The sequence below is a fragment of the Chroicocephalus ridibundus genome, chromosome 5 (genome assembly GCF_963924245.1).
Source record: "Chroicocephalus ridibundus chromosome 5, bChrRid1.1, whole genome shotgun sequence".
Lineage (NCBI taxonomy): Eukaryota > Metazoa > Chordata > Aves > Charadriiformes > Laridae > Chroicocephalus > Chroicocephalus ridibundus.
This window is the reverse complement of record NC_086288.1, coordinates 68,760,536-68,781,250: the sequence shown is the minus strand read 5'-3', so window position 1 is coordinate 68,781,250 and position 20,715 is coordinate 68,760,536. Positions and strand designations below refer to the sequence as shown.

Below are 20,715 nucleotides of genomic sequence, written 5' to 3'. Positions count from 1 at the left end.
CTCTCTGAGAAGGAGTTTAGAAAGCAAGGGGGTCCTTTCTGAACCTCAGCTCAACGGGAGGGTCTCCCCGACAGCTCTGTCTGACCCTGGCCTCTATGCAGCAAATAACCAAGTGTGCCTTACCATCGAATATTGTTAAAACACAGTCGCATTTACTATCGAACCTTGTTAAATCTGTGTTTTGTATCAATAAAAGTATCACTGCTTGTCTCTACAAGTAACGCGCACCACTCCATCCGCAATAGAAGCAACACACAGCAGGAGCAAGGTGCTGCTCTGAAGCGTGCTACTGCATGCTCAGCGGAAGTGGTTTACTGTGTAGTGAAACACATAAAGCTCCCACTGGAATCAGCCACATAAATGACAAATATGGTTAGCGGCCCAAACGAACCTGCTGTAATTTAAGTGAGCAGAATGTAATTAATGACTTAAGTCGACACTGAAGCTACCTATGATAATCTTTCAAAAACGGTCATTAAATTTTTCCCAAGCACTGTCAGCACATTGATTAACAGGCAAAGTCAAAATATTGTTTTCTTTCTGAAGTTCCTTACAACAGAGATTTCCAAGCTGCAGAGAGCTGGTTAGTCAGGTATTCATTCCTTTTCATTTTAGCTGTTAAGCACAAGGGGATACAGCAGAGGAAAAATGAGAAGAAAATTAAATAAGTGTGTGTGTGCAGAAGTACACAGAGTATTTTTTTTATTTTTTTTAAGTTTTAAAAACCCACATGCATTCTTTTCTCATGTTATTACACCTAATTATACCTTGTGATTATCGAAGGGATGTTCTCAATTACAAATAGAAAAAACCCATTCACTTGAGACTGGAAATAGAAGCAGTTGTGCAGTCTCTTTGAATGTGGTCCACACTCTGAAAATTCAAAGCTTCTTTCTATATAATGCGATAAATAATCTTTCTCAGTCCTGAGTTAGAGATATCCATATTAATGTGGCCTACACCATAGATTTTCTTTGGAAGTCAGTGACCGGATTTTTTTCTCTGCAACTGCTGAAAGTGAATAACATAATGAATCACAGCATTTTGCCTTCCCCTCCCCCTCTTTTTTCGGTATACATATTTAAAAAAAAAAAAAAGTTTAGAGAGGAAATAAGTGCTCCTTCAACATTTATGCCATCTCCAAAATAACACACACCACATAAAGGCTCTGTTTGTCACTTTTGCTCACGCTTGAGTAACATTGCAATTTCATGCCCTCATCCTTGCCACTGTTTGGTATAAACCTTTTACAGAATACATCCCAGTACTCTTGTATTTTGTCCATCATGAAGTTTACAATGCCCAGCACTTAGGAATGCTGGTTTTGCAGAATTCCCAGTGTGCCCTTTTGCTTCTGACCTGTGCCAGGGTGGCTGTGCCCAAGGCTGAAGCCCACTTCTTTCGGATGCCATCTGAGGAGAAGTTCTGCTCTTCAAAATGTTTTGAAAGTAAACTGCTTCCAAGCATGTGTAGAGTTTGTTTGAAAGTCTGAATCTGAAAAACCCCAAAGTTTATGCATTCAACCCAGTAATCTGTGGTGGTGCATGATGCAGGATGGCACAGGATTGCTTCAAGTAATGTGGGTAATATCTGACAAAGAAGGAATAGCTTAGATCAGTGTTTAAAAATCCATTTCCTAGACATTTCAAATGATTCCTCACTTAACACTAATTCAATATTTAAATATAAGACTCTTCACGGAAGGGGAGACGGAGGAAGTGTGAGTGTGATGCCAAGAAAGAATGACTGGGTGGTTAGAATGAAACAGATAATGTAGAAAGTTAAAATAATATAGATGACTGAACTCCTAGCAAATGTGCATTATTGACTAAAGTGGGAAAATTATACAGATGAATTTACTGTCTTGAAAGTTAACTATTGAATGTGATAGACCTTATTGCTGGCTCAGAAGATAGGGTGGTATCACTATGGACCCAATTTGCATAATCCTAAATTTCTCCGTGGCTGAGAGCTCCTAGCACATCATGGTCTCCGTTCTCATTAGAGCCTGTAGCAAAACCAGAAGGCAAACAGCAAGGGAAAAGGCTCTTCCAGAAAAAAAGTGAGGGGCACAAAATAAAAAATTCTTCCAGTTTTTCTAGCTATCATTGTTACAGAGGTTTATTATCCTCTCTAAAACCAGTTGAAGCAGATTTGCTGTCTTTCAGATGTAAGGAACAACTTAAATGAGACAGAACTATTAAAATTGTTCTAAAAGAAAAAAAATCAATTCCTAACCATGCTGCTGAATGTGGGATACTGAAAAGACTTAAAAGAAGTGAGAGAATGAAAGCACAGCCAAGTTTCAACTGTTTTTTCCCCTATTCCCTAAGGACCCACCAGAGAAACCGACTGCAGTGAGGAGAATCATGGGTTGGTCCCCAGAGCTTGTAACATCAGTAGTTGCTCCATCAGGAAGATGGACACAAAGGCTCACACGTCGTTTTCTATGTGGACATTCCCACCTGTGCTGGTTTAACCCAAAAGAACAAACTAATTCAAATTCTCACGTCCAGTGTTGTGTGCGATACACAGAGCCTGGGGGAAGTTTGGACACCAAAGCCAAGTTACACCACTCCTCCAGAAAACAAAGTAAGCCCTAAAGAATGAAGAAGGCTCACCACTTCTGTAATCAAGCAGTAGGAATCTGCTGCTGTGACACTGTTGGCAGTTGAGAGAAATGTTTCTTTTCTAATCCCAGAGGAGCCGTTGCAATGTGCAATGTCTGCTTCTGCTTTCTTCCTCTTCTGCTGGGTATCAGCAATACCAACAGAACACCTTCTGTACCATATATGCTTATCATTTACCTGTGAAAGCAGTGCTTTGTAGCAAGACCCTTCCTAATGCAAAAAAAAAACCAAACCAAAAAAAAACACCAAAAAAAACCACCCCAAAAACCAAACCCACATATTTTCAAGGGTGGCATTAAAATGTAACTGCAATTCTTTGTCATAGTGTCAGGAGAGTTCACTGTATTTTTAGAAACTAGTCAGCCAAAAATAGAAGAGTAGGTCTAAAATAAATCTCCTCTCATGACATATAAGGAATTATAAATCCAGTTTAAGCAGATTTTTAAAGCTTACCAAAATGTTTTTTCTTATTTTATACTACCAATCACCCAATTAAACTACAAACTGGAAAATCTCCTGACAGAACAATGTACAATAGAATTTAAATTATATCCTATCTCCTCTCAAAATTCAAGTCAGGACTGCAGAAGAATTTCTTTCTAAAAAAAGGGAGGGGAGGAAAAATTCTCAGATTTAGTTTTTACCATCTCTATCCATAATTGTTTACGTTAAACGCTCAAAAGTTTTGAAATGCTAAGACAAGAGCAAGAGGAGGAAACTGGGAGCAGGGGGTGGGGGAGACAAGGGGAAGGACCAAACGTTTTGAACTGGAATTGCTGAGGGCAGAGGCTGGTCAGTTAATCTTGATGCAATCAGATTCCCAGTCTTTTCTGGACATTGCTTTTCTAAGGTCACTTAGTTTAAAGAAGAAAAGGCTTAAAGTACAACTGAATTTCAGTGTTATGGCTACTACCATGATGTTTGAGAGACAGACTTAAGTTATTCTGTTACCTTGCTTCTCAGAGCAATGTAGGCAAAGCCAGGAGATAAGGCAAAATCACTACTCTTGAAGTTCAGGTGGATCCTGAATTTCTAGACTGAGGCTTTCATTTTTCACCTAGCATTGTCACTTAATATTTTTTTTTCTTTCTCATTTGGTACAATGCGTAACTGTATTTCAAGAAAGAAGAAACTGATGAAAAGTAAAATAATTTTTCAGAGGAAAGAAAAGTTGCCATATAAAACGTCTCTAGAAATGAGGGGAAAAAATTATACAGAAGTATATCAACTTTAAAAAAAGAAGCAGAATCAACAGCCCAAGCAAAACAACTGACTAATTTGACCAGCATCTCCCCTGTGTTCTAGCACATTCAGATGTAAAGGGGTGAAAAAAATGTTTTCTTAAAAAAAGATAGGAGTCCTCATGCATTGTGTTGGAACACATGGCCTGGAGTGACAAAAGATCAAACCAACATATCTTTTACTATTAAGTGAGAAGTAAATATCTTCAATATCTTCTAATTTACAAAAGAAAGCTTATCTGGATGAATTATTACTCCTGCTAGCAGAAATAATTTGAGAAGTCTTCCATAAGGTGAGTTAATTAGACTTAACCACCAAACAACAGCAGATAAAGGAGAAAACCCAGACAAATAAAAACTTGGCAAGATTAGAAAATGCATGGTTAACATCTCGTTAAAAATGTTTAATATAGAGGATGCATCTAATATCACTCAGGGATGGGAGGAGAAGACAAAGAAAGGTAACTGAAGCAATGCATTTGTGTAAAAAGCACACATGCAGCAAGATGTTGGTGTTCTGGTGGGGAAAAAACAATCAAGTAGGAAAAAGCCTAAGAATATTTCAGTCCTTCTATAGAAAAGTAAAGTTTGACCCAAATTTCCCAAATTATAAGTTTAGTGAAGCTGGATCCTAAGCAGTCTACAAAACTACAAAAAGTAGTTTTGTTAATGTGTCACCTAACCGGTAACTCAGACTTTTTCCAGCCAGGTCTCACACCGATCACCAGCATGTTTCACAATGGAGAGTCGCTAGGTTAAACAAAATGAAACAGTATGCAAATATTAGGATTTTTATGGTTACCTTTTTTTTCCTTTCTTTCTAGTCTCTGTCTCACTTTATGAAAATAACAAACACAGACAAGAAAAATAATTAGGATGAAAATAACTCCATTGCCAAATAAACTTAATGGTGTCACAAAATCAAAGTATGCAAGGAAGATTCAGGTTAAGTGGAATTATAATGATTTAATACCCAGGAGGGGAATTCAAGGCATACTTGTAAACACGAGGGGAAAAACTATCGCTATATTAAAGCATCCATCATTCCCTTCCTCTTCTCCACAGAAATAAGAATTTCCAGAGAATAACATGTAATTATAGCACCACAGGTGTATGTACAGCTCAGAGAATGGTTACTTCATAATTCTTACAAAATATATCTCTGATAAACAGTACTTTATTTGAAGTTGCATTTCTTTTTGTCTTTTGCCTCTAATGAAGATACCTGGGACCTGGGCACCTAAAATCACTTGAAATTATTTCCTTCTTTGTTTTCATAAAGAAATATAGACATATATCTAGTGTGTGTCCCCACCCAGGCATGCATATATGCATATGCACAAAAGTCATTTTATACTCTATTTTGAGGATTCAGATTTTGCCCTTTTTTCTCGTACTGAGACAGAAAGAGCTTTTGGGAAGATGTGAGGCTGGAAATAGGGCCGGGGATGCCTGGCAGGGCAGGGACTAGGCTGGGGGCCAGGATGGGGGGATGGCAGCTAAACTGCCCATGCCAGTGCCCCAAGCACAAGGGCTGTGGAGAAACTGGGTTGATCTTCTGTTAATACAATAGTCATCTTTGATCACTAAAACTGATTCTTGCACACATCCTGTTTTTTCAGTGATTTTCATTTCTTTTCAGGTGGGTTGTCAGTTAGATGCTGAATACTCTTACATGGTTAAATCTGTGGTAGAATTATCACGCACTGTCCTGATATACGTGCTCTTCCATATATTTTCAGAATAATCAGGTGCATTCACATTGCGATGCCATTGGATAAATATTTTTGACAGGGACTCTTTCAGCCAACTTGCTTTGCTGTACCAGAGACAGGGTTTGTGTCAGGTCGAACAATCCTCAGATCTTTTACAAGAAGATGATGGCAGATTAAGCACACACTGAGAATGAGAGATGTTTCTAGGGGGGAGAAAAGCCTGACTTTTTTCCTAGAAAGAAAGTGTTTAGGAAAACTACTGGTCTTTTTGTCAGCACGCTAACTCTTGATCCTAGCACGCAGCTGACAAATGCAATTGCAATGCTGTAGTGAAATGGAGCAGGTCCCAACATGGAAAAGTTGTTCTTTGGCCACTCAGCTGTCTGCTGCAGGGGTAGACTAAAGAAAGGACTGCAAAAGGAAAAACTGCACCGGGTAAAGGGCATGTCCCTTTTCACTGTGAAATATAAGCTCTTTACTGCATCACCGCATCATATCCTGGGCTGCATCAAAAGAAGCGTGACCAGCAGGTCAACAGAGGTGATTCTGCCCCTCTACTCCGCTCTGTTAAGACCCTACCCAGAGTCCTGCGTCCAGCTCTAGAGCCCTCAGCACAAGAAGGACATGGACCTATTGGAACGGATCCAGAGGAGGCCACAAAGATGATCAGAGGGCTGGAGCACCTCTCCTATGAGGACAGGCTGAGGGAGTTGGCGCTGTTCAGCCTGGGGAAGAGAAAGCTCCAGGGAGACCTTATAGCAGCTTTCCAGTATCTGAAGGGGACCTACAAGAAAGCTGGAGAGGGACTTTTTACAAAGGCATGTAGTGATAGGATGCGGGGTTACAGCTTCAAGCTGGAAGAGGGTAGATTTAGATTATGTATTAGGAAGAAATTTTTCACTGTGAGGGTGGTGAGACACTGGAACAGGTTGCCCAGGGACATCGACCCCATCGCTGGAAGCATTCAAGGCCGGGCTGGATGGGGCTTTGAGCAGCCTGGTCTAGTGGGAAGTGTCCCTGCTCATGGCAGGGGGGTTGGAACTAGGTGATCTTTAAGGTCCCTTCCAACCTAAACCATCCTATGGGTCTATGATCCTTTTTGCTCCCACTGTAACCAAGGCACAATTTTAGTAAGAAAGGCACTCACCAGAGCAGTGACATCTTCACTTTAACGATGTAAATAGTGGCTTTGAACCAATATACTAAGTATTTCATGGTGAAATAAGAACTGAAACGGGTTGTCTATAAAATACATGGACTGTTTTAAAGAATGACAAATGCATTGAGCTTTGAGGACTGCAGCCCTGAGACAAAGCATGAGGTGGCAGTAACTTGTGCCATAAGGCACTGCATGGTACCCCAGCAAGCACTCTAAAATCATCCAAACTTTCTTCACCCAAAAGGATAACAAGGATTTGTTCGGTACTTTGCCAGACTGTTCATCAAATGTATTGATTTTCAACAGTTCATAAACACATATCAGTTTGAACTTTACATCACTGTCGACATAAGACCTAGATTAAAAATAAAGTTTAAGATCTAATGAAAGTGTTCCAAGGCATGAAAAGAGTCCAGATAAGCTGTGTTTATTTGGTGGCTGACAGATACTGTTAATATCTGAGACAGAATGTCTACAATAGATTTCTAAAACATCAAACATTTTTCAATTGATTCATTTCAGAAAACTTGTCAAGTAGAAACACAGATGGGGGTGGTTCTTGTAAACTCAGTGATAAGAAGCAAAATACAGGAACTAAAACAATAATATTTGTCATTATGGAAAAGCAAATTTGAAGCCTGTGAAACATCGAACTAAGTTAATAAATACCATAGCATGTGCTCCTATAGCATGCGACATTTATCTCCCCAGACAGGATTAACTGAATAATTCATAAGTGTTTCGGAATGGGGAATGAATGAGTTTCCTATAGTAATTCTTGTAAAAGAGATTACCAGCATCTCATGGGGTTCCCAGTACTCCCCTTTACACTATGAATGAATGTCCCACTTCTGTTTCATAAATGACCACTCATGATTGCTTTTTTTCCTTCTGTGCCATCATCATGTATGGAACGTACCTAATAAGATGACTGTCGCCAGCTAAGATTTTTTCTTCTTTTTCTCTTGCAGTTTATATTATTTTCAAAAATGGTGCAGCATTGCAACCAGCCATTTGTCTTCCATAGAAATAGAGGATCTTCATGTACAGGACTAAAATCAGATTCTCATATTACAGGAAAAAGCATGCTGAAGTTGTTGTTCGGGTCAGAGATTGCAAGGATGAGCTCAAAACTGCTTCTTTTACTCTCATCTACGTGTGCAAAGTCAGGGACTTCAGCTGATAATATGAATTTTATCACCTGTCAAATGCAGTTTAAAACAGGTGCTTTTTCAATGACAGCATCCCATCCCCAGAATGACTTAATCACAAACCCAGTTGAGATAACACTTCCGTGCAACCAGCGAGAATCCAATTAGTGTATGTGTCTCCTTGGTTTTATCTTGACTCTTCATCCGTCAAAATAAGTGAGCCAGCTTTCGCAGCCTCTGCCTCAGCCTTGTGCACGCAAACATTTCTTGACCCAGCGGAGCTTTGCACTGACCAACACAGCTGGTACACCGGTACCATGCAGCACATTCGCAGGACTCTTCAGCTTCTGCTTGAGAGAAGCACCTATTTTTGCTTTCCATGAGTGGCCTGTGGTCATACTGCCAGAATATATTTGACACCCTAATGTGGCAATTGTAGCAGAGGCTGCCGTTTTCTTTCCAGGTGGCTACAGGCAGTTCCCATGAGAAAGAGGAAGGCAGTAAGAGCGAAAATGGTAGAAGCAAAGAGAGAACCGAGAGCAGGGGAGGGAGCCTGTGGGAACCGGAGTAGGTTTCTCTTCCTCTCCACTCCTTCCCTATGGGAGAAAGGAATCTGTTTCTTCCCTTCGCCACATTTTCTTTGGGAAAGGAAAGTAAGGCAAAGAGCATGTGCTGAATGCTGAGTCATTGCTCTGTTGCCGTTCGTGTTTGATCACAGCACATTGATTAATGAATCAACATTGCCAATCATTAGAGTCAACTCATCTCCACAGCTAAAATGGTCTCCATAAATATACAGGAAATGCTTAGTATGACTGTAAAATAATACATAATTTTATAAATTGCTATTTTTAAAAGTTGTTTTAGTTAGTTTTCTATATTTACCCCTTTACTAGAGAAGAATGAAAAGTGAGCAATACTGTTCATTTGTTCTAAACTAAGAATTTTATAAATGTTACCAAAAGTTATTATCAACCACATTTTAAGAGACAATTGTGGAAATCACTGCAGGAAATGAGAGGCATTATCTGGAGCTAAATTCATATCTGCTTTCTAGCTTAGTGAAGAAAACAAGTAAATAAAAAGGGGTCACTGGGATGCATGCTGCTCTTCTATAACAGAGGGTGCAGTGCCTTTACTTTTCTCCCTCCCCTTTCCCAAAAAAAGCATCCCATTTAGCAAAAAATAATTTTCCTTCCTGTTTTTCTCACATTTATCTTTGGTAAACTACACTTTCCCCTTATATTAGGTCTGCATAGAGTTCCATTTGGCTCGAGACCACTCGGTTCTCTGGGTCCTAAGCACACTGCAGCTGTGCCTGGTATAGCTGAAATATAAACAGATTACCATCTCAGTGGGTTTTAAAGCCACAACTAAGCTTATTAAAATTGAGGCATTGCACAAACCACATTCAGTTTTATCAATTCCGATCTTTACAGCCAGTGACACTGAATTCAGTTTATTCCAGAGCAGGGAAAAGTGACAGTCAAAGTGATCTCTCCAGAATTAAGTTTATAGCAAGTATTTCTCTGAGTAGGAACAGCCTTCTTTCCAGCAGGTTAATGTTTGAGAATTAAAAGAATGTATAAAGCAATATTTTTTGGCTTAGAGGAAGCTAATGTTTATACAATAGCGTGCATCAAATGAGCTTGGTAAGAGATACAAAGTGAAAACTGGCATTACTGAAGCTGATGGAGCTTTTGCAGCTGACATGAGATGAACTAGTTAAACTTCACCCACGGTGAATACTGTTCTGTATTTCAAAATCTGAATAATCTACTTTAATTTCCAAACATCTGATGTAACAGTAAGTTATTTCACTTGGTAGTCTATATTTTTGTGATCTTTTTCTCTCAGATAAACGTTAGATTAGTCTTATGGTGTCTAAAAAGATGTTGGTGCCTCTAGAGAACTAAAAGAGAAATGGAAGTGAAACACTTAGAGAAAATGCTTTTTTCATTTGCCCTTAAATTTTCCTTTTCTGCGATAAGAGGGCTTTTTGACTTCTCTGAAATCTTACCAACCTTCCACCGTATTTTCATTCTGTTACAGATTTATTTATATTTAGCATTCTTCTTTGGCCAGCAGAATAGACTATGATGCTGGATTAGTGCTTTATTCATAGTAGGATTTCAGATGAGTCACAGATATATCTCGGCAGCAGCTGTTGCAGACCTTGTAATGCCATTAGGCTCTGACTCAGAGAGAGATGTTGCACTGGTGTATGGTGGCTATAGTCCTAGTGGTCTCTACAACACAGGAACTACTCAATGCAGACGATGGGAAAGTATCAGTGAAATTTTGATGCAGAGCATATCCTGAAGGCATAAGGCACACAATATGCACAAGTTTCGTGACCTTTTCAGAACTTATGTGGAAAAACACTGCAGAAGATGAGGAAATTCTACTCACAGAAGTTTGTAACTGGTCCCTGTCAAAAAAGATTCACTTCCTACCTCACAGTAAAAAACTAACGTTTCCTAGCTCATGGTTAAAGAAACCCAAACACCCAACACTTCCTTGCTCATAGTAAAAACCAAACCAAAACAAAACAAAAAGAAATACTACCTTGACGATGATTAAAAAAATCCCACTTCCTTGCTCATGCTAAAAAGCCTCTGCAGACCCACTGAGGACCACTAATGTCCATGAGAACTTTTAGAGGTCCTGCTGAAAAACTACGCATTCATATTACAGAAGAAAATAGGTCCCATGTGATACCAGAAATTTGGTCAGGAGTTTAGCTGGATGTCTGCATAGGATCAGACAGCATCTTACATATTCCCAACACTATTATAAAAGCTACAGTTTCTGAGTTATGGGGAAGAGTTATCATAGACACAGATAATGCTTGGCATTTTCAGCTTCAATGCCAAGAACTCTGCTAAGCTTCCACCCTCGAGTGATGCCATCTGTACAGAAACATTTAGCCCATCTTTACCTCTAAGGTCATATATTAAACTGACACACTCAGCTAAATTCAGATTTAGAACAGATAACCTGCTACATGTGGGAACACATACATAAAGTACAGCCGCTTGTTCTAAGTGCTTGGTAACTACGAGCTATGATCATCCTGTCTCTGCCAAGTCACCCAATCAGAGAGCAGGCGTTATTTTGGACTAATGGAAGATACATACCTGGCTCCTTGCACACCTTTCTAACACTCCACTTGCCAGTCAATGCTCATTTCATTTGATTTCATTCCACTGCCTTTACCTGAGTATATCTAGAACGAATCTGGCCTGTTAAGATATAAACAAAGTATTAGAGGACACGCATGCAGAGATTTAACAGACTAATCATATAGCGAGTTATGGTTCTGAAAAACAGAAATAGAACGGCACATAATTGATATAGTGTGAAGATACATAAATAAAAAGGGAGGAGAGAACGAGCTAAATCATTTGTTACACTGTTGATTACCCAGACTGACAGAGATTTTTTGGCATGTCAAACTTCTCAAAAATAAAACATGAATTCTCACTTCCCCAACACAGAAGAATGGGCATCTGTCATGTTAGATTCACTCCATCTATATTAGAACCTCTCAAAGCTTTTCAGAGACTCCAACCATGCTGCATGTTTTCATTTTGCAATGAACCCAGCACAAGGACATTATTTTGTTTAAAGGTCATGCAAAGCATTAGCTGAGTACACTCTTTAAGAAAACTATTTCATAAATGCACATTGTTAGAACATTTCATAAGGGCCCAGTGTTGCAAGGTTTTGAGTACACGAGCAATGAGCTCATTACTCAGCTTTGTCTTTACTTATTTATGTAAAAGAGAATATGCATTGTAAACGCTTACAGTTACATCAACACAGCAGATCAGTCTACCAAAGAGATAGACAAATGAAAAGAATGCTCTTCTAAAATGGTAAATACTACTTCTGGGCAACTAGATATATGCTAGGTCCAGTGTGTGCAAACAAATGGATACTGTTAAACTAAAAGCAGGATGTTTTAGTCCCTCACATTGGTTGTTCAAAAGCTCCTGAAACAAAATACCTCAGATTCTTCTTTTTTGAATGTTATGGCTGCCTTTCTATCCAGGTAGTCTTACAGCTCTCTTCACCGTGATACTGCAGAGCTAAATGAACGTTAAAGACTGAATTTACTGTACTAGAAAGTAAAATACCATGTCAAGTACATCCAACACAGGCTATAGATAATTACATTCTTCATTTAGTAATAACACTCTTTTAAAGATTACACGAGAATGCTCTTCTGCCCTTCACCTTTTTTTAATTGCCCCACACTACCTTGCCGTAGACAGGACAGAAAGAAAATGGGTAATGCAATGGGTCAGATCATTACAGAATAATACTAATTTATAGCATAACATTATTTGGCACTGTGTTTTTTAGTCAGAAGAGGTTTGTGGTTTGCTTTTACTGACTAGATAGTAACATGATGGGTTTAAAACTACGGCAAAAATTCTAGGCAGTATCCTTGCACCCCTAAGGTCAATAGCAAAAAGGACTGTCATGTTCAGCATATGTAGGATTTCTTTCTGAGCTTTTCTTTTCACTGAAGGATGTGGAAGATGTCCAAAGAAAGTTTTCACAAAAGCAGCGTGAAAGGAAACTTCTTTGGGAACTCGGGAAAAGTGGTTTGTGATCAAAGTCTAAACTAAGCAGTGTTTCATGCGTGTGTTAATAAGGTTCAACAGGCAGACAGAATGCTGTGACTTGTAAATTGTGACAAACTGGCTCTGTAACCTTACAGGAAAACTTCCTATATTTTTAAAGGTGTTCTAGAACCAAAGATAAAAAAAGCCAGCATGCAGGGTATTTTCACTTTTCATTAAAACTATTAGATTTAAATCTAAATCATCTGATGTCTTCATTGCAAAGTTATTCTTTTACAGATGGACTAAGATCCTCCTGGAATCCCTTGCTGTCAACTCCATGACAATCAGCTCCATGACAATCACTTGCAGTCAACTCCATGAGTATCCTGCGAGTCACGGGTTTCAAACCTTACCTGTTGCTGGAGTAGTTAGACATTTGGTTATTACCCAAACAGTCCAAGAGCTGAGACTCTTAACCAAGAACTAGGACAAACGCCCACCCCAGTGTCAAACACCAGACATCTGTCCATAACTCTGTAGAAAGCATGAGCTTCTTGATACCCTAAACAAGGTGTACTATGGTAGTTAAAGACACTTTATCCATTGTTTTAACTCACAGGCCAGACCTCTCTTCCTTTGATTGGTATAATATTCCTTTACTCCTGTCTGCCCTACGCACAACTATTTCCTGACTCCAGCAATCACACTTCGTCCTCCTTGGCACACAACTGTCTCCAGAAGTGACACTGGAAAGCAAAGGAAGTTTAAATTTTTTCTTGGTTGAATGTTAATGTAGTAATGGCCCTCCTGATACTGGGGAAGACACTGGGAAGAGCTATTACAGTCAGGAATCCTGCTCTCTTCCTGTAGTCCTGGGACAGAATATATCCAGCAAACTGTGTAACCTTCAGAGATTTGGCTGTCAAATGCCGACTGCACTGAGAATCTGCAAGCTCAGATGTTCAGAGTCATGACTCGCCCAGTCACAGTTGACTTTATTTTCAGTTTCTTCTGAGCAATGTCATAAAGCATTCCTCTGACAATCAGGTAAATCACCTACATCTCTGCAAAGGCTCTGCAGTTTTGCAACTAAATGATTAATTAATATTTAACATAGGAGTCCCACACCACATACTGTTTTCTCTCTCTTGTAAGGCCATCCGATATTTGGGTGCAGTGGCATCAGGGAAAGACATGTTTCTCCCAGAAACATGTATCTAATTGGATATGAGCATTTTAGAAATGCTATCGGAAAAGTATCTGCAGCTGTTTTAAGTTGAAACTTCAGGGGCCTCGTTCACCATCCAGTTATTCCATGTTTACAGTGTCATAACATCTTTAAAATTGAAAGTGTTAAAGTCAGCATAAAGTGGAGGAAAGCAGCATCGAATTATACTATTGCTATCAATGTAAAGCCATATAACTTAAATTTACACTCATTTCTTAAAGTGAAAGTAATCACTGAACTGCAGGATTAAATAGTCATGCTGTATAATAAAGACCTTTGAACACCACTTGTCATTACCCTTTTAGCGTTTTCTTACATGGTTGTCCCTCACAGAAGAAACCAATCTAATATAAACATCTGCATTTTGTTTCTCTTCTGTGGTTTTAATCTAGCATTTGCATAAGCGCGTGATTAGCCACAAAGAGGCCATCTGGTTGGCCACGCTCTTCCTGATCCATTTTCTTTATGTGCCAGCAATGCTTGCTCCTGTGCCATGTTCCTTCTGTGACAAATCTGCCCACCACAATACTATACTGAAAACTACCAGCACGACAGTTTTGGTTTCTGTCTGCTGAGCAATGGGTGTTTGTGTGTTTGCTGCAGCCTCACAAACATCACGGGATGCCTGCAGAATGCTACAATACCCTTGAACCCACTATGAATGCCAAGAAATCTGGCAAGAGTTCAATCTTTGCCTTGTTTCCTGGCGGAGTTTTTATTTCGGGCATGATGTTCTTCCTCCTCACAGTTTCTACAGCTGTGAGTGACTACCAAGAGAGTCACATTCAGGCCTGGACTTTGATGTTCTCCTTTAGCTGTCTGCTTCTGTATGACTGCTCTTCCCATTTACGCTGTTGTAGCACACGAGGTCCTGTGCGTACAGCTGCTAGATACTGGCAATTCTGTAAGAAACTGTCCCTGCTGTGGACCTATATCCACTACTTAAGACTAAGATGATGGTCATTTCAGCCCAGCCTTTCATGGTGTTGAACCTCCTGTAAAAGGCTGAGCACTGTTGTCAGCATTATCACCGAGGGCAGGACCCCACTGTAGTGGGGCTGGCACTACTCAAATGAATATCAAGACAGAAACCTTCCTGCAAACAGCTCAAATCATAAATAAATGGAATTAAAGCAGCCAGGAAGTGCTTATCCAAGGTCACAAAATAGGTCCCTTGGCACACTCAGGAAGAGAACACAGGTATCTCACCTTTTCACACTCCTGAAAAGGTAACAGAACAAATAAATATGCGATCCTCAAACATGCATCTCTTGCTACGTCATAAAGTTACCCTAAAATCTGTTCAAAAGGTAAAAGAAAGATTCCAAAGGTGAGAATTTGGAAGTCATGTGTGACAACTCCTATAGAAGTATATGGTACTATCAAGACAGCAGAGGATTTCTTTTCACATAACCTCTCTCTCTGTTTATATCCATCCCATCATTCTTACGTGCAAATCGAGTTGTGGGAAAGCCTGTTTTGGGAAAAGATAAAGAATAACTTCTTTTCCCTCCACTTGTAAAAAAAAAAATTGTGATGCCCATGATGCTCACCCTCTCAGAAAAGGATAATGAGGTGGATCTGAAGAAGTACTGATACATTCACTTTTGTTGATCAGAAGAAACGTTCCTGATGGCACACACATCTGTACAGTCTTTCCACGGCCAAGCTAAAAAAATGAGCAAGAACTGACCACAGCTGCATTGCACCATTGTGCACATCTGTAGGTTGGCTGCTTCCAACTACCCCAGTTCCTTTTAGCATGTAAGATCATGCCTTTTCAGGAACTAACGTGCCTGATGTGAGCCCTTTGATGCTGCCACAAGGTGTTACAGGAAGCACACCAGAGAACTTGTCCTTGCAGATTTCCGTTGCAAGTAACTGTGAGTTTGGGCCAATGCTATGGAATTATGTATCCCTAAGTCTTTTTCTTCCACTGCCCTGAATGTGAATCTAATAGTGCATAAAAGAAATTTGAGTAAAGGACATTTAAGCTCAGGTATAGAGCTGGGTCTACAAAGAAAAAGGATACAGATATATATTTGTTACACTCTGGATCTGCTTTGTTTCTGTTTGGGTTTTTTTGCTTTCCTATGCTTTGTTTATGCACTCAAGCACCGCTACAGCAGCTGAGTGAGAAATTAACATGAATGCCTTCACCGGCTTCTATAAATCGGCCCAGAGGTTGAATTATCTGATGTGTTTTGTGGTACGTTCTATACGTCTAAATATCTACTTCAGGGGGTTGAGGTTTCTTTTATTAACATGTGTTGCCTCAGGGAAGAAGTTTTGTCTTTCATAATTATAAAGGATACACATAATATAAATTTACACTGCCTTGTACAGATCAAACACATTCTATAATGAAAACTTCACAGCCTGTTTCCACAGATGATCTATTTTTAAGCCAGAGGGATTGACTATAAGAATAGTTAAGGGCAAAGCAACCTTACATAAACAACAGCAAGTAGAAGACAAAGAATTCTTCTTATCTTGCAGTGAGATATTGATAAGCACATGTGAACACTGGATAGACTTTGCTGGCTTTACAGAGTGTAGGCTAGTTGATGTATTTGATGCCACATTTGGGCAAACGGAAGATTTGTTGATTTCTGTTAAACCACACAAAGAACTGTCAGAAATTTCACTGGGAGTACCTGAAACATCAGCAATAGTCAATAATTTAAAGTCAATTTTAAGTCAAATAATTTAAATAAACTTGCTTTGGAGGTATACTTATCTGAGATTAAACAAACCTAACATGACAGATTTCAAAGTTTAGAAAATAACAATGAGTTAACATATAATTTTGTAAATAAAACAACTTGTCACCATTTTAACGGCTCCAGGTAGAATTTCAAAGCACTTTATCTGATCTGCTTATAGAAGAGATAGCAGAAGCTTATGCTTAGACATACGCATAATGGATTTAAAAATCAGTATGCAAAGCCTGCAAGTGTTATCATTTCAGAGGGTCAAAGAAGGTAAAGAAAGCAAGAATGTGCTTTTCCTCCTTAGAGCACAGCACTGGTTTAGTCTTCAGCAATACCATACATATTCTCCTAGCTGATAGGCAAATTATAGACTCATCTGAGCTGAAGTGGCTGCTTCCCTGTACATTTTTACATTTTAGATCCAGCTATTTATAACATTTCATTAGAAACTTCCCATGCTATGGGAGTATTTTATATATTAAACTAAAAAGGTGTTGGTTAAAATATTGAGAGTTAGAGATTAATTGCACAGCCTTCAGTTGCTGCAATATTTTATGAAGCAGAAAAAAGACATATGCCAGAAATCCTTTCCAGACAACTCCGGAAAAGAGGCAGCAGTTACAGTATTGATTTTCCCTTCGACTATTGTATGAAACCTGGCCACCTGTTTTCTGACACTGTATCACAAAGGAAAATTGCACCACTTCATATACATTAATAGCATTACAGCAAAAATCTAGATTAAATCTTTATATATGTCAAGTTTGTGAATACTTCAAGCCTGCAGACCTCAACTTCCCTGTGCATTCACTTTAAAGAGCGTATTTCTCACTCTGGGAGGCTACTACAGTGGACAGTTGGTATATCATAAATAATGGAAACTTCTATCTTTAAAGTCCTAATAAAATGTTTATATCATTTGCAAAAAACGATTTCAGTTGGGTTAGGTAGTCTATACCACTGAAAGTTATTGGAGATGAACTGGTGAGATAGGGCTGTCTCATCATAGCTCAGTCTAATCCATAAAACAATGAAGTAGTATCTGTGATATTTTTCACATACAAATAGACTTGTAACCAAGGCCTTTCACAATTTTCTTTTACTAGCTCAACATTTCAGCTGTCATTGCAAGGCTCTTTCTCCATCTGAAATAACTTGTTCTTCCCTCTGGATATTCAATTTCTCTGCATATATTTAAAAAACAAGGTTTCTATGCTCTTTCGTGCCAAAAAGTAGTGTCTGCTAATAAAATAATGCTAATAAATTGCTATCAGTTCCACCAGAGCCTCAACATATTTCAAAATACACACTGAAATCAAAGCTCAATCTAGAGTGTCATCTAATCTTTAAAGCATAATATAGGCATACTGTTTAATTTACACCTTTGCTGGAAAGCTGACTGGCTTGCTTCTGTTTTGCAGCCCTCTCATGCACATTCCAAACAAGTGATAATCCAGAACCAAATATTGGATTCCTTAAATACAGTGCATACTCTCAAGTGTGTAAACTGAGCATACTCTCAGCTTAAATATCTGCAGCAGCCTTTTCTGACCTGTTTCTATCAAAACAAGGATGGTGGTGTGTGGAGATGGAAACTGCTTGAGTGACACAGGCTGCATTTACCACACAAGAGGTGAAGGGATGGAGCTCATCTATTTGTTTTCCAAAGCAAAGAAATAAATATAAGGGCCAGCTGGTTCTGCCAGTAGATCTTGTGGGGGGAGGGGAGAAAGAATAGAGGCTACAGGGCTTCTCCTGGAGTAATACTGCAAGTGGATGGGGGCTGTTACGAAATACAGTGGTTGAGTTTCCTACATTTGGATGACATCTGGCTAAACTGTCTGTTGTGTAACTAAATGGTTAAATGTGTTTAGCTTAGCATTGAGGCTTTGTAGAATAAAAACTGGAAAACAGGAAAACTTCTTAAGTCATGGTAAGATTTAACAGAACCTTATTCCTTACCTTTCTTTAAAATATTATTCATACTATATATTCACAAAAGGCTTTTTCTTTAAAAAAAATGGGATATTAAGCATTCGCAATAACTCCGAGTAAACAAAAATATACTGAGAATAAAGCTACTAATTTTGTTACTGTGCTATTTTGTGACATGGATAGTGGCCTTGTTTGTAAAATAACTATTCGCTATTTTAAATAGCATTTGGCAGCATTGTTTTAGTATCTTCTGTACTCAAGTGGGTAAATTTCCAGTTGCCCAAAGGTATCAGTAATAAGTGCCACCTGCCAGGGATCTTAGAGCCAAAAAATATTTAGACATAAAATGGGATTTAAAAGTGGATTTAAGCAACAATTCTAATTGTCACCGGCACTGCAGTGATTTGGGGGAAAATGCATATTGACTGGCACGTATATAAATTTATATTGAGTTTCGCAGTCTGGCTGCAGCCTTTTAACAATAGCGTAGCTGTTAGGAATTGCAAACACACACCACCACCTGCCCCCCACAATCCTTTTTCACGGAAGTGCCCTATTTATGCTGGGAGTGATATATATATAGTCTCCTAAATGACTGTTTCAGCCAGGCTTCAATGGAATCTCAACAGAAAACTAAAAGCTGTTTCTTACAGAAAGTAACTTGCATCGGCCAAGCCTCCACCCACGGCTGACTGATCTATACTGAGTATTTCTTAAAACTGGATGAGCAGTGCATGTTCTCTCCAGGCATTTTGTTTTTCCAGTAAAAAACCATGAAGAGAGATCCTTCTACAATCTTTGTTTCTGGTTCAGAAAAAAAAAAACCAAAAAACCCACAACAAACCCCAAAAAAAACAAAAACACAAACAACCCACACAGATTGCTGCATAGGATGATGCAGAAGAGCATTCTCTTTTGAAGAGGAGGCTCCAGCAGGCTTTCTGGCCCATGGCTTCAAAAAAAAAAGAAGTGCATTTATTTCCCAATGCAGTCTTCTGTGAAGCAAAGTATTCCTCTTTGCTGGTATCTGAGCTCAGAATTTAAGAGAAAGAAATTCTTGGTTCAATTTTCTCCATGGATGAAGTGCTGCTTGATCAATTTACAGATTAAATGTGTATGATTTTATCAAACAGAAAGACTGACTGTTGCTATTAAGAAAGACTATATATATCTTATTTTCTCATGCATGTATGTATGCTTTGTAAAATCAGCAGTAATCACACATCCATAATCTGACTGTTATGTACTTTCTGGAGGACACAATGGTGGCCTTCAGCAGACATGTCAGCCTCAAATCTTCTCAAGATTCGTGGGACAATAGTAGCTTTATTCTATTTCATAACTTCCATTGTCCTCTAGGCAGTCAGTATGTTTTATGCCTGGCTGAAATGGATGCAAAACATAATTATGCCAAGAAGACCTACCTCCAAATCCTATCACCTTTTCTATTTTCTTCCTCCATGCTGCTTTTACTGTGGCTGTTTTTACTGAGACATAGGGAGAACGCGACACAGACACATTGCTCAGCCTGTTGCAGTCACCCAAGTGTCACGTTAACAGTCTGGAAGTAAAAATGCCACTGCTGCTTCAGCCTGAGGCATCTGTAGCTGGGACCTCCTTTCCACCAGCCCACACAGGAGGAGAGCTTGGATTCACACTGACTCAGGGCTGTCAAACTGCGGTACTCCTGACTGGGGAAGAGATTAAAAATAAAAAGCTGGGCGAGAGTTTGAAAGCTGCCTGTCAAGAGAGCGGCAGCCAGCCTCCCTCCGCCTGAGGGGGGGCTTCAGAGCAACCTTTCACATTCCCTCTCAGGATGGACGGCTCCCGCGCCCTTCGCTTCATGTACACCTCGCCAAGCTGTGTAAGGGACCAAAGGACGGAAGGAGTGCCCTCTGCAGATAAACAAGGCCGGGCAGCTCTGCAGGCTTTCCCGCCCGCCCTGCCGCCCTCCGCCCCCCTCACCTCTTCTGCCCAGGCCGCACCGGCCGCACCGCCCCGACAAGCCTGCGCCGCACGGGGCCCACCGCCCTCAGCAGCCCATCTCGCCCCGCCCGGCCCCACGCCACCGCTTCCCGTCCCGCCGAGGCTGAGCTCCGCCGTCCCAGACACAGTCCCCAGGGACGCGGACACCGGCCGGCCTTTCCCCGGGGCTTCCCCCACTCGCCCCTAGCGCCGGGCAGCGGCCCAGGGCTCGGCGCGTTCCATTCCCCTCCTGTCCGGGGGGGGGGGGGGGGGGGGGGGGGGGGGACGACAAGACACGCACATCGGAAAGCCATCGCTTGCTTCAGAAACGGGACACAAACCGCCCATAGTGCCGGTGCCCGGTTACGCCGCGACCGCCCAGCAACGCTGAGCCCAGGGG

At 40.1% G+C, this 20,715-nt stretch overlaps 1 long non-coding RNA gene across 2 annotated transcripts; it reads right to left on the bottom strand.

Moving 5' to 3' along the window:
- Positions 1-1,184: 1,184 nt before the first annotated feature.
- On the bottom strand, positions 1,185-20,544 carry LOC134515935 (uncharacterized). 2 transcript variants are annotated; one of them, XR_010071177.1, is made up of 5 exons: positions 20,316-20,544; positions 19,775-20,041; positions 11,037-11,141; positions 4,674-4,706; positions 1,185-1,590 (listed from the first exon to the last, which is right to left on the bottom strand). It is a non-coding gene; the product is annotated as an uncharacterized LOC134515935 (long non-coding RNA). The 2 variants fall into 2 exon arrangements; XR_010071176.1 differs by lacking the exons at positions 1,185-1,590; positions 4,674-4,706 and adding an exon at positions 7,150-8,492.
- Positions 20,545-20,715: the final 171 nt, after the last annotated feature.